At 38.9% G+C, this 12,330-nt stretch overlaps 1 protein-coding gene and 1 long non-coding RNA gene across 9 annotated transcripts in view; both read right to left on the bottom strand.

The window, feature by feature from the left end:
• The window catches only part of LOC308191879 (uncharacterized protein), a 109,347-nt gene that overhangs the window by 78,535 nt on the left and 18,482 nt on the right, over positions 1-12,330 (bottom strand). The gene's annotated exons all lie outside the window — the stretch shown is intronic.
• Positions 567-9,370, bottom strand: LOC308191533. Of its 3 annotated transcripts, XR_013948104.1 has the most exons (7): positions 9,272-9,370; positions 7,724-7,855; positions 5,710-5,970; positions 4,994-5,169; positions 4,100-4,180; positions 3,825-3,913; positions 567-3,578 (listed from the first exon to the last, which is right to left on the bottom strand). It is a non-coding gene; the product is annotated as an uncharacterized lncRNA (long non-coding RNA). The 3 variants fall into 3 exon arrangements; XR_013948103.1 differs by lacking the exon at positions 7,724-7,855; XR_013948102.1 differs by lacking the exons at positions 5,710-5,970; positions 7,724-7,855.

Here is a 12,330-nt window from a genome sequence, read left to right on the forward strand (position 1 = left end):
GAATTGGTTTTGTGAGCATAATAGATGGCATGGCTGCATTCTGGTGAGCATCTGATGAGCCACCACCACTGAGACCCAGGAGCTAAGCATGCCTTTACAATCTGTAAACCAAGGCCACCACACATCATCTCTCCAACTCAGCACTGAGGCTCACTTAGGAGACAATAAGGGGGAAGCTACATTTTCTGTAACTTATTAGGGATCAAAACCTTCAAGCTGAACAGCTCTAGCAAGCACCCAATTTAATTAAAAGGATATATCGGGTGAAATAAAAAATTGTGAAGAAAATCTGAGTCCAAACCCAGCTTGAGATTTAATGCCCTGAGAGTAGGAGATGATTTTGACCCTCTCTCTTCAATCACATTTGATTCTGCAGTCCACAAAAAAGGCCTATAAAAGTTAGGGTTTAATTGAATCCAAAACAGTTGTTTAAATGAATAATTAATTTATATGCCAACTGGTGGGTTGTGAGCTGCCTAGTGCCTGAAGGAGCTGAGCCCTTGCAAAGTACTGCGTTGTAGGTACTCCCAGCTTTCCAGGATTCAATTTAATCCTATCACCCTGTCATATATATAGGTACTGGAGACCACTGTTGTTTTTTTCATCTTCTCAATAACAAGTTGTAATGATGTATGAAGGAAAAATATCACTGCCTACAGAATGACTAGAGAGTTAGAAGTAGTGATCCACAGACTGATAGGTTGTGCTATTTCAGTATTATTTCCCTGAAACATTGTAAGCAGAGCCCAGAAAATCCAAACCCTAACAAACATGACAAAAACAGCAAGAAATTAGGGTACTTCTGGAAGGAACACGGCTACAAGAGAAACTAATAATTGCATTTATTATGAAATAAAAATAAAGTCACTTCAATAGAAATAAAAGGGACACCAAAAATGTATTACTAAGCTTCAAGTTATATTTCTTGTACATTTAATTGCTGGATTTTAGATCAAAGCTAATTGTTTCTGTGTTTGTTTTTTTTTTTTTTTTTTTAATATTTCAGTGCTTTTTAGTGGAAGTGCACTAACATTGATATTTTCTATAGTAGAGCTGAGTAGCACTGTTAAGTGGATAACAAATCCTTTGCTCTATATTAGAACCCCAAGTAGCTGTTAATTTATAGGCTCTCAGAAAAAAAAGTAGGGCAAAAATAAAAGGAATGAAGTTAATTCATTTTTTTTGCCACAGCGCAGTTTTAGTTTTCAACCCATCTGGGATTTTGCACTGTTTTGAACCAGAGCTCTACAAATCAATGTGAACTGTTTTATAACTTGTTAATTGTTCCATCTACCAATATACATGCATAACAGAGGAACAGAAATTGAATGATCAGTGTTTAATTATATCACAATTACACTTAACATGTTGTATGATTTAATCTTTTACAGCTATACTGATACTTATCAGGAAATTCATGTGCAGTTAGATAATTTTTCATGAAAAAATTAACTGGATTATATTCTATAATTTTCCTATTCTAAGAATAACTAATTATTTCACAGAATTTATTAATAAGCCCTGAAGTTTTGGGGAAATACTAATTTGCAGCCATATTTAGCTGGGGAACATACAGCATTGGTTTTATCTTTTAGAACATTATAAGACAATCATTAAAATTTTGTGGAAAATATAATTTCCTTTAACTAATACAAAGTCAGCAATTGATAAGCACCGATGCCTTTTGATGTTGAAAGGTCTTGCTATCTCTAAGTCTTAATTTATATGCCTACCAAAAATGTCTTGAAAACAATGGATACAAATGCCTGTTGAAATTGGAAGGTATCCATGTTTGTTGATAGGTATTGAAGAATAGCCTATGGCTATCAACACCTAAAGGTAGGTTTCAAAACTGAGATTGAAAGTTATCCATGCCTACCATTAGCTGATACCTACAGATATCAATGTCTATCAATAGGCATCCAAAATGATAGGCAATGATGCCTATTGATACCAAAAGGTCTCATTATTAGTAGGTTGTGATGTCTGCAGATATCAAAAAATGAGACAGTTGGATGTAAATGCTTACTGAGATCAAAAGGTATTAGGTATTAACACCTACCAGTAGGTACCGATATTGATGCCTACAGATAAGTGTTGACATCAGTAGGCATCAGTGCCTGTTGTTATCAAAACGTCTCAGTAGCTATCAATTTATGTCTACTGATATCAAGATTGGTCTTGAAATTTATAGGTATAGCCACCTATTGAAATCAAAAGGTATCTATGCCTATTAACCTCCATCAATATTTGCATCAAAGTGGATTATAATAAAACTAAATTGACTGCTAGTAAGTATGACTTAGTAACATCCTTTTTGAAATAGTTTGTCAGTGATGATTTGAAGATTACTTAAAAGGGCAAATTCAGATATATTACATGTGTTTGTATAGTTCATGTAGGTAATACAGACTTTGTAATGTTCCAAAAAGGGATTTGCCAACTGACTTGAGAAAGACCAACTAGACTTCTGAATGGCTGAAAATCTTCATAAATACAAGAGCATTCTGAAGTGCCAAAATCCACCTGTACATTGGAAAATTGCTTGATTTTATACATACTGCAGTCACATGTGAAACAGCCCATTCTAGTCTGCCTATTTGTTCCTACTTAGAAATTTACAGGTAATTGTACAGCCCATTTCCCTCAGAAGATTGAGAAGTTCTCTCTCTTGTGCCCAGCTGTGCTGTTTTAAGAGGTCTTCACAGTTTCTGGTAATACAATGGCAAAATTTCATGTCATTAGCTGCAATGATTCTGGTATCCTAGGACTATATTTTTTCACTATTTCATACTGCATTCTGCAGTAGAGGTGTACCTTCAAAGTCAGAATGGCCAGTCAAAGATATTCTTACTTCCCTTATTTCTTTTACTCTTCCACAACTCATTTCTCACCACATACAAAACTGAAAACCTTAAAATACTTTCTAGTTAAATTAGAGCGCAAAACATTGTAGTCACACTTTAGATATTTTCTTCTTCCTTTGGCTTACCCTAAAATTAATAAATGCCTTATGTATTGTTTGGCACCAATTCAACTAAGTTAGTGCAAAATCATACCGTAAAGGCTCTAGACAAATAAGCAGTCAAAAAAATCACTTGAAGATCAACTGCATTAGGGATCAAGTTTACTTTGTCTATCCCACAGCACAGTTAGAAGAACCGCTTATATGAGCGGTTTTCCTCTAGCCAGTGCTGTCAAACCAGCAAGCTTTAAAGCAAACTGTTTGACTTTGCTTTGGAATGGTTGAGGAGCCCTCACACAAGCCATGCAGTAAACGCCACCCTGGGAGCAGAAATATCTAGCAGAGACTTGGTTAACAGTCAGGTGACAGGAGGGCCAGTGGTAACACACAGAAATGGCACAACTATTTCTGAAACAGACCTCTAACCTCAGTCTCTGTTGCATAGTGCTTTTTTTTTTTTTCCAGAGGCAACGAGCATGGAGGTGAACAGTTGCTGGAGCTCAGCTGATAAGCAGTTACTCCCTCTTCAATGGTAATTTATCATGAGGTTGGGTTCTTGGCAACAAGCTGGTGAAAATACTTACTGAAGACCAATCCTTTCATGTGGATCACGCTGAGGAAGGAATTTAATTGCTAAGAGACATTTGAGACAGTACAGAGAAAAAAAAGTAAAAAGAAATATTCTTTCCACAGGCTTTTCACTTCTAGACCTTTCTAGGCACTCTGGTTGCCTCTGACATCCTTCCCCACCACCCTCTGCTTCCTTCCTTGGCAAAACCTCTGGAATAAGATATTCCTCTGACAATGTGTGGTGAGTGTACTTACATATGATGTACATAATCCCAATGATATCACCAACCTTTGGCCAGGGCCTTAAAGCCTGCTCTTGGTGCTCTTACTTCAGACTCTGGGAATTGCAGGAGAATATTTGGAATATAGGGTGACGATCTTTAAGAAAAATATATATAACAGGTCATGGATGGGCAACCAGCAGGCTATAGAGTAGCCAAAACATCAGTCATAAGAAGAAAGAATATTCAAAGGCAATTATAACAGATTTCTTTTAAAGGTTTCTAATTAGACATCATTTTCATGGGTTTGTCAAGAAAACTCTTGTAGAAGAGAACTCTTTACCTCTCTGCAGTCAAAGAGAGAGAGAAGAAAGAGTAGGAAGGATCAGAGGGCTTTCCAAAGTAAGTGGCATCTGTGTAGCACCTGAAATTGGAAGAAAAAGCCATGCAGTACAATATGTTTGGAAAAAACACACTTTGATGATTCAAGGCAAAAAGTAGCATAAAACAAAAGGTATAGAACTAGAGAGTTCTTTTTATATCTTTTATGCATGTCTGCTGTATGGAGTCAGCTTTTTCAGAAATAATGTATCAAAAACCCGGCAAACATTATTGCTGTTAAAGCAAGTTTTGTTATAACATTTAAAGAAAACTGGGAATTTTCCAAATATCCCCTAAATAGACAGGGTTATCTTTTTCCATTTCCTTTATTTTATTTTTTTCTGGTCAAAATTATACATGGATGAATACAGGGGTTTTTTTGTTTCTTGCCTTTTTTTTTTTTGTAAATCTGGAGAAACATGTTTCATTTGTTCATAAACCACTTGGCTTTTGGTTAAGGGCCCAGAGTGATAAGAATATTTTCTGAACCACAGATGACTAAAAAATTTAAATCAGGGGATTAATGCATTATTCTGAATTCACAATGTGCCGGGGAAAAAAATGACTCAATTGAATGTTGATGGCAAAAATCCACTGACCTCAATAGGCCAAGATTTCAGTCCTTGTTCTTTGACAATTTGCTGATATGAAAATCAAATATATGTATCTTTTGATACAAAGCCAGCCTCCAAACATCATGCATTTATGAACATCAAATACGAAAGGGGAACAATTATGTTTGTTAACTAAACATGCATTTAGAAATTTAATCAATGCTTGCGAACACTTCTCATAGCACTTTGCCAGTGTTGCCTTTCATTGTTAGCTAAAATAAGTTTTCTTCTATTGCTCTCACTGTTTTTCTCTCCTGTTTCACCAGGACTGAAAATCCATGCTGATCCGTTCATCTGAGGGTGGTTGTCTCAGATCTGGTCAAGCTCAGCAGTGATTGAATATTGTCACCATGTGACGGCTGTTCGGGATCTGTGTGAAATGCTTGATGGGTTCAGTGGAGTCCCAGGGAGTTGCTGTCTATATTATGAAAAGTACAACCAGAAATGACGTTAATTAACAACTCTGGGAGTTTCCAGGCAGCCAAGGACTGAGTAAGCAGCAGATGATTGAATTACTCTGGCACTTCTGGGGTAGTCCCTTCCAGTCAGAAAGGTGGCTCATTGGTGAATCCTGTGTGAAATCTTACACTGCACTGACACAAACCTGTGAAGGATTTTATTCTACAAGGATGCAAGCCCAGTACCTTTCATCTCCACTAGAAATGTAGCCAGTTACAAACAAAAAAACAGAGGAGAATAATTTTTGTCCTAGAAGTTTGGCTGGGCATTATTTTACTTTACAATGTGGCAGCGGGTGTGAGCTATGAACTCTCAGCCCTGGGGGTAAATTAAGTGAAAAACTCATTTTAGGAAGTAGCACATTAAACTACGAGAATGCATTTGTAAATCTGTCCCCTGTGCTCTGAAGCAGTCTTCCTGGGGCCAGCACAGCCTCAGCAAAATGTATGAATGCACAGCTGCCTGACAAAAAAAGTAAAAAAAAAAATCACAAGCTCACCCACAAGCACACTTGCAAGAGAGGAGAGGAGCCATGGACTGACCCAAAAGCTGCTGACACCATCTCTATAAATATGCAACTGAGTTTTCTCAGTTTTCTTTGTCGTCTCAAACAACTGTCGAATAATCTTTCAAGTAGATTTCACACCATTCTTCAGACAACTCATTCAGCTCATTTGACTTCATTTATTCATTCCTTGCTAACAAAAGTGGCAGAGATGAACTCAGTATGTATAGAGAAACAAACATATACAATGAACTCCTAAAGGAAAGGAAAAAATAAAAGCTGTAATTGCATTTCTTTGATTCCACTGGCAAATCCATGGAAGGTGGGCAGCCCTCCCTGTGGATGAGAGTTAAGAGAGGGATTCTCATGACATAGCAGGTTCTTCATTTCTGAAGCATGCTATTCACTTGCCTGTGCACACAGCTAATGGCATCAAGCACTTAAACACATTTAAACTCACCTACAGCTTTTATTTCATTCCCCATCAGAATCACCATTTTACTACCTGTAAAGTTCATACAACATTCAACTTTTCTGATTCATCTAAATTTCATATTCTAATAACCCTCCCTAGACACACTAGTATCACTAGATTAAAATATTTTACATATATATTTGTTATCTCCAAGAGAGAATTAGTATTTTCTAGTCAATGTAATTTAGACAAATCAGAGATAACTTCCAGTGTACAGTATTCACACTGCATATATCTGAAGCTAATAACAAATAAGTAGAGTTCATAGCTATTATATCCTAGAGGTAGATTACACTTTCTATTAACAAGAATAATTAAAGATACACAGTCCTGGGGTTAGGCTTCAACATAAGGCAAGGGTACTTGCGAAACGCTACCCAGTTACCCACTGCAAGCAGGTAGCTCAGCTCTGATGCTGCGTATTGCAGTGTGTCAGATCTCTGCTCCAAGTGCTTCATCCCTGGGAAGTGGTGACTGCTGGGAATCCTTCATTTGTCCACTTCAGGGAAAAAGAGCCTATTGCTTAACCTAACAAAATCTGCTGTGGTTGTAACTAACACTTCCCACGTCCAGTGCACAGAAATACCCCAGCCTGTATCACGTCTTGCCTTGTGAGGCCAGGTGTGTCTTGGGTAGCTGAGTGTCTCTGTGCCTTAAAGGCAGGCTGCATCCACTGCTCAAGGACTGAGAGATTTCTAGGGATAGCATCACTTTCTATTTTGCTGAAAGGACTGGTATAGCAATACACATACACTAAAACAAAAACAAAACCAACAACCAATCAAAGCAAACAGAAACCAGCAATGCTATTAGAAAAAGTCTGGATGAGACTCAGAATAATTTCCATAAGGAATCCAGAATCCATCATCTTCGTTTTAGTTTCTCCTACTTTTCCCACAGCCTTCCTGCTGCTTTTGCTGTTCCTAAACCCCCCTCCTGGTTGTCTATTTGAATCTTCCTGTTACCCATGAAGGCAATGCTTTTCAGTCACTTGAATGCCATATTCACTTGCTCTTGCCCCTCAAAGCTGACACCCACTCCTCTAGGCCTAGGCTTGGAGTGCTGCTTCTACATTTCATACTTAACACAAGCAACAGGACCACATCAACTCAATCAACTTAAATCTTTTCTGAGTCATTTTAAAGCAAATGCTGCACTGGGGACACTTCAGACATGAAAAATAATTCTGTCAGTCCCATATGGCCCAGTTATTACAACCAAACTGTTTGGCCTCATCTCAGACAAGTCAGTGGCCTTGGTCTGATTCCCCAGGGACCTTTCATTAGATGCCATGGATCAAAGGAAGCTCCTGGGGCCTCTAATGCAGAATAGAGACCCCCCAGAATCGCACTAAGTCTGTAAAACTCTTCAACAGCAGACATAAATCCAGTGCAACTACGGCATTTTTTTTAAAGTTTATTTTTACACCTCTGACTATAGAACAGGGTGGGGAGGAACAAGGGGAGGTCACAAGCTACTTTGAAGAGATTGGTCTGCAAAACCTAATTAAACAAATCTAAGTCTGTAACTTACCTATGGGAAAATTCTTAAAGCACTTACAGGTTTACAAATGCTGCAAAAGCAACGGTAGTGTTGGACTGTGTCTCTCTGGAGTCTAAAAGCATCATCTTATTTATTTGTAACTGTCAGCAAGTAACTCTGATTCTGTGAACAAAAAAGTCATAAGGAATAAATAATAAAATATTAGGTGGTCAAGGTGTACCACTTTGGGGAGTGAGGTTTGTATAGAGCCCCTGAGTACATGACCAATCCTTGCTTTACTTTGAAGGCCTCACTGATATCTTTCCTTCCTGTTTTTAGCTATTTTATTACTATCTTCCCAAGGAGGAGAAAAAAAAAAACGAAACAACACACCACAAATTATCCAAGCACTTAGACATCTTTAGATGTTACAGTTCAATAGCAGTTTACTGCCATTTAGGTAAATTGTGCTCAGCAGTGAGCCACAATTAAATGAAATCTTCATTCTAAATGTCTCCAAGATAAGGGTGTAGATTTACTTTCCTCAGAATATATCTTTATTAAATGCACGTCATTACAACATAAAAAGATTGGTTCCTAAAGCAGACTCTGAAAGATGGCTACATTTATTTTGCTTGCTTCCTTAGATGACTACCAGAAATGCCTAGAGCAAGATTCTGTTCCTAGAAAATATTGGGCTATCTGGGAACTTTCTCCCTTTGTAGTTCTACCCCATTCACAGGCACTCAGCTTGCAGGCTTAGTTATGAGAGGAAAAAACAATAAATAAAACTTCACCAGAACTCTCCCTACCACACCACCCTGAAGAAATACTCTTGCTTCAAGCTGTATCCATAAAAGCCATAAGTACTCCATGCTTAAGTATCCAGGTTATTTCCAATGTGTCAGACACAGCACCATCATTTCAAAGAGATATGGACACTTGAGAGGAAAGAGCCAATCCTCCATCCCATGATAGTTTGAATATTTTGACTGTGGTGGAGAAGACAGGAGAAAGAAACCATAGAGCAGGTGGTCATCATTTTGCCTGCACTGTCTTGTGCAAGTAGGGAGTGCTGTAGAATAAATCTACCCCAGCCTCTGCTCCCAATTTTTTTTTTCTATGCTTGTCTGGGCAATAATTCCAGCATCAGCACACACAGCGTGTCCCAGAGACTACCAGCTGAGGTCAGAAGCTGTGCATTCCTCACTGCAAGGAAAGGCAGCCCCCCAGGAACTTGTCTTTAACATCCAGATGAGGTAAGTTCCATAAGGTGGGGGGCTGACCAGCAATACCTTTATATTGTAGCTGTATATTGTAGCTGTCTGTTCCTGGGGCATGCACAGCACAGACCTGGGGTCTACCTCTCCAACAAGCTTCCTAGCTCACAGCAGCTCAAAAAACTGTGGCTTCTTTTCCCGTGAGGCTCTCCCAAAAGATCTGATCAGCTGTCTGTGCTCAGGGCATGGCAAAAAGTTCCATATGCATTTCCTAGTTATCTTTTGTGAGTGATAATACATTGCACTGTTAAAAAAAATAATTAAAAACAGAATTGAATTTGTCCCATATGAAAATAACAGATTGACTGTGTAGTCTTACCAGATCCTGAATACCCTCTTCAATGTGCAGAGTACCTCCAACAACAAAGGGCAGCTTAGGAATGAGAGGGGCAGTATTTTTAACACCTCCCAGGGTAGGGCCCACCCTCACCTGCCACACATCACTGTTGCTATCATCATCCTCATCACTGCAGCCAGCTCAGTGCTTTGGAGGAGCTCAGGAGTTACAGCTGAGCAAGGCAATGCAGGCACCAATGTTTCAACACTGCTGGTTTGATATAATCTAATTACAGCTGTGACGAGCAACTGCTGGGCTGTGTGGTGTTCTGCTAAGTAAAGAGCTCCCGAAAAATAAGACATAATTTTCACACAAACCAGAAAAATGAGGAGTTGTCTTCCAGATAGCTCTAGCTGACTATAGGGAACACCAAAGTGAACAGCCTATTTATTATATTACATCTGACATTATGGGAGCCTGTGTAATGTAATTATCCATAAAAGTCCCAACAGTCTGCCAATTGTTCCTCACAGGTGTACTTGTTTTTAAGACAGCTTTCCTAGACATCCATTACTTACAGCCTCCTGCTTGCCTTTATCTGTTCTTTAAGCAGTATTAGGAGGAGTTCTTTTGCAACAAATAAATGAATGAAAAAAATTTGAAACAACACACAGGCTCTCAGTTTAAAAATATATTCTTATTGTGGGGTTTTATTTAAATCTTTATTTAAGCAGGATATTTGATGAATATATATATCTTGCTCATCAGCATGCTAGAATGGAAAAGTTCTTTTGCAGGCTGTGGGCCTTACAGTCACCTCAATAACTTTGCTGAGGAGTACAAAGAGCTCTAGCTTTGCAAAGAAGAGGAATCTTGCCCCATGAGATTTGGTATTATGCTTGTTTACACTCCAAACTCTGCTTTGCAGAACAGGAACATTGCCGAGGAAAAAACAAGTACCAGGACAGGGGATTATGATAAGCAACAGAGACACTGAAGACTTAGAATGCAAGAATGCACACCCTTCCCCACCCCACCCAACCCCAAATCAATGTCCTGCCAAGGAAATATATCAAAAACTCACTGAAGAAAGGATGGTCAGCTGTGTTTCTGGACTGCAGTAATTAGCCTCTAAGCTTTAGGATATCAGAGGGATGGTGAGGGGTAATACCAGGGGGAGAGAGGGCTGCTACTTTCATACATACAGTGAAATTACTTACATATCTAGTGAAGTACATTTGATTGGCTGGGCTTCTTTAGAAAGATAAGGTACAACAAGACCATATTTACTTGTGTGAATTATGCTGTAGGATTTGGAGTGTCCTACACCATCTCATAACCCTGGTGGTATCCGAAAAGAGTTTTCCACAGACTAATTTCCAGTCTTAATTCAGCTCTCCTATTCAAGAAATTAGTAGAGAAATGTTGATTTGTAATCCCAGCTTCTTTATGATTGACAGATGGCTTCCTTGAAATGGACATTCTGTCAGGCTGCTTTAGTTCAGGTAGCTTTATCCTGTGCCTGATAACACCACCTGAAACATTTCACCCTCACTGCTGCCATGGATCGGTCCTCTTGAGAGTAGTTAGCTTTGTGTTGTAGATCATGGAAAGCCTTTGGTCTGCATTCATAAAGAGATTTGGATAAGACTTAGGAGCCTAACACACAGTTGTGCATGGCTCAGTCTAAACGTGAAATCCTTAAAACCTCAGTTAAGCTGACTAGAGGTGCCTTGGGAGGTTTCTCCAATCTTTACAACAAAGTTGCTGTAGCCCTGGATATACAGTTACGAGCTCGTTTGCCTTATTTTTTTCCGTTTGTGCAGTTGCACGTACATGCTCACAGGCAGGCAAGTATGCTCCATTGCTCTTGTATGCTTGGCCCAAGTCAGGAATCAGCCTTGCAGAGCTCCTAGCAGAGCTCCTGCCGCGTGCTGCCTCTCTCCACGCTGGACTACAACTCTGAGCCTTCTCCTGGAAGTCTGTGACTAAACACTGCTTCAGAAACCAAGAAACCATGCCTTTTTGTCAGAAATATGATGTGAAGACTGACTGGGTAGTGATGACTGATGGTTAACGTATTCTTCCAGGTTGGAAATTGGCTTCATTCTCTCCTCTGAGAAGATATAATTTTCCATATGGTAGTGGTTTGTGAGTACGCCTGTGACCTGTGGTCTCATGGATGCTCACTGTGACATTGCACTTTTCACAGGTGCAAAGGCTGGAAGTTAGATCATACCTGTGAAGAAGTAATAGCAAGCAGTTTTTCTCTGGCCCAGTGAATGTTAAGTTATTCCATGTGAAGCAGCAGAGCTAAAACAGGAAAGAATGAAATTACACCTAGCTCACTATATGCTGGTGGTTGGAGCTTTTCATGAGGAGAAAGGCACCACCATTGCCTCCTCTTCATCATTCCTGCCTTTTTTCTTATTGCCTGTCACAAGTTTTGCTCCCCACTTGGTATACTGCCTTTTCTGGATCTAATTCTTAGAGAATAGTTTCTTTATACTTCATAAGAAGCCTACCCATTTAACTCGGAAGCTGTGAATCTTTTCAGGCCTCTGGTAAAAATAAAATAAAAAATAATTAAAAAAAATAAAAAGAAAAAGGTATTAGTAAAATTCCATTGCATTACAACAGTAAAGATTCCATACTGACAGTGGTAAAAATTCTAGCAGATGTCTAAAGTAATAGATGGAAAATCCTCATTGGAAACTCCTGCCTTCAAACCACAATGTTTGTGATGGGTGGAAAGAATTTCTAAGCGAGGATATTTTTAACTAGGTACATTTTTGAGAGGTATTATGACAGTATTTTAATTTTCCTATTTCAAAAGACTGGTGTAAGCATGGAAAGTGTGATGTTCATGTGAAATGAGCCTTAGTTTCTCTCTTGTTTGTAGTACAACATGCCCAGTGAAAGTTTTAGTGTCTCACCTAGTATTCCTTACAACACCGTCCATCCAATCCCAGAGAAACACTTGGGAACAAGAAAGGATTCATTTTCCAAAGGAAGACTATAGTCCTTGGAAAATTCACCAGGCTATTTGCTTAGCAGTAGAATGGGGAAGAAAGGGAATGTATGCAGCAGTATAAGACCTA

Source organism: Anser brachyrhynchus (genome assembly GCF_964034855.1).
Source record: "Anser brachyrhynchus genome assembly, chromosome: 3".
NCBI lineage: Eukaryota > Metazoa > Chordata > Aves > Anseriformes > Anatidae > Anser > Anser brachyrhynchus.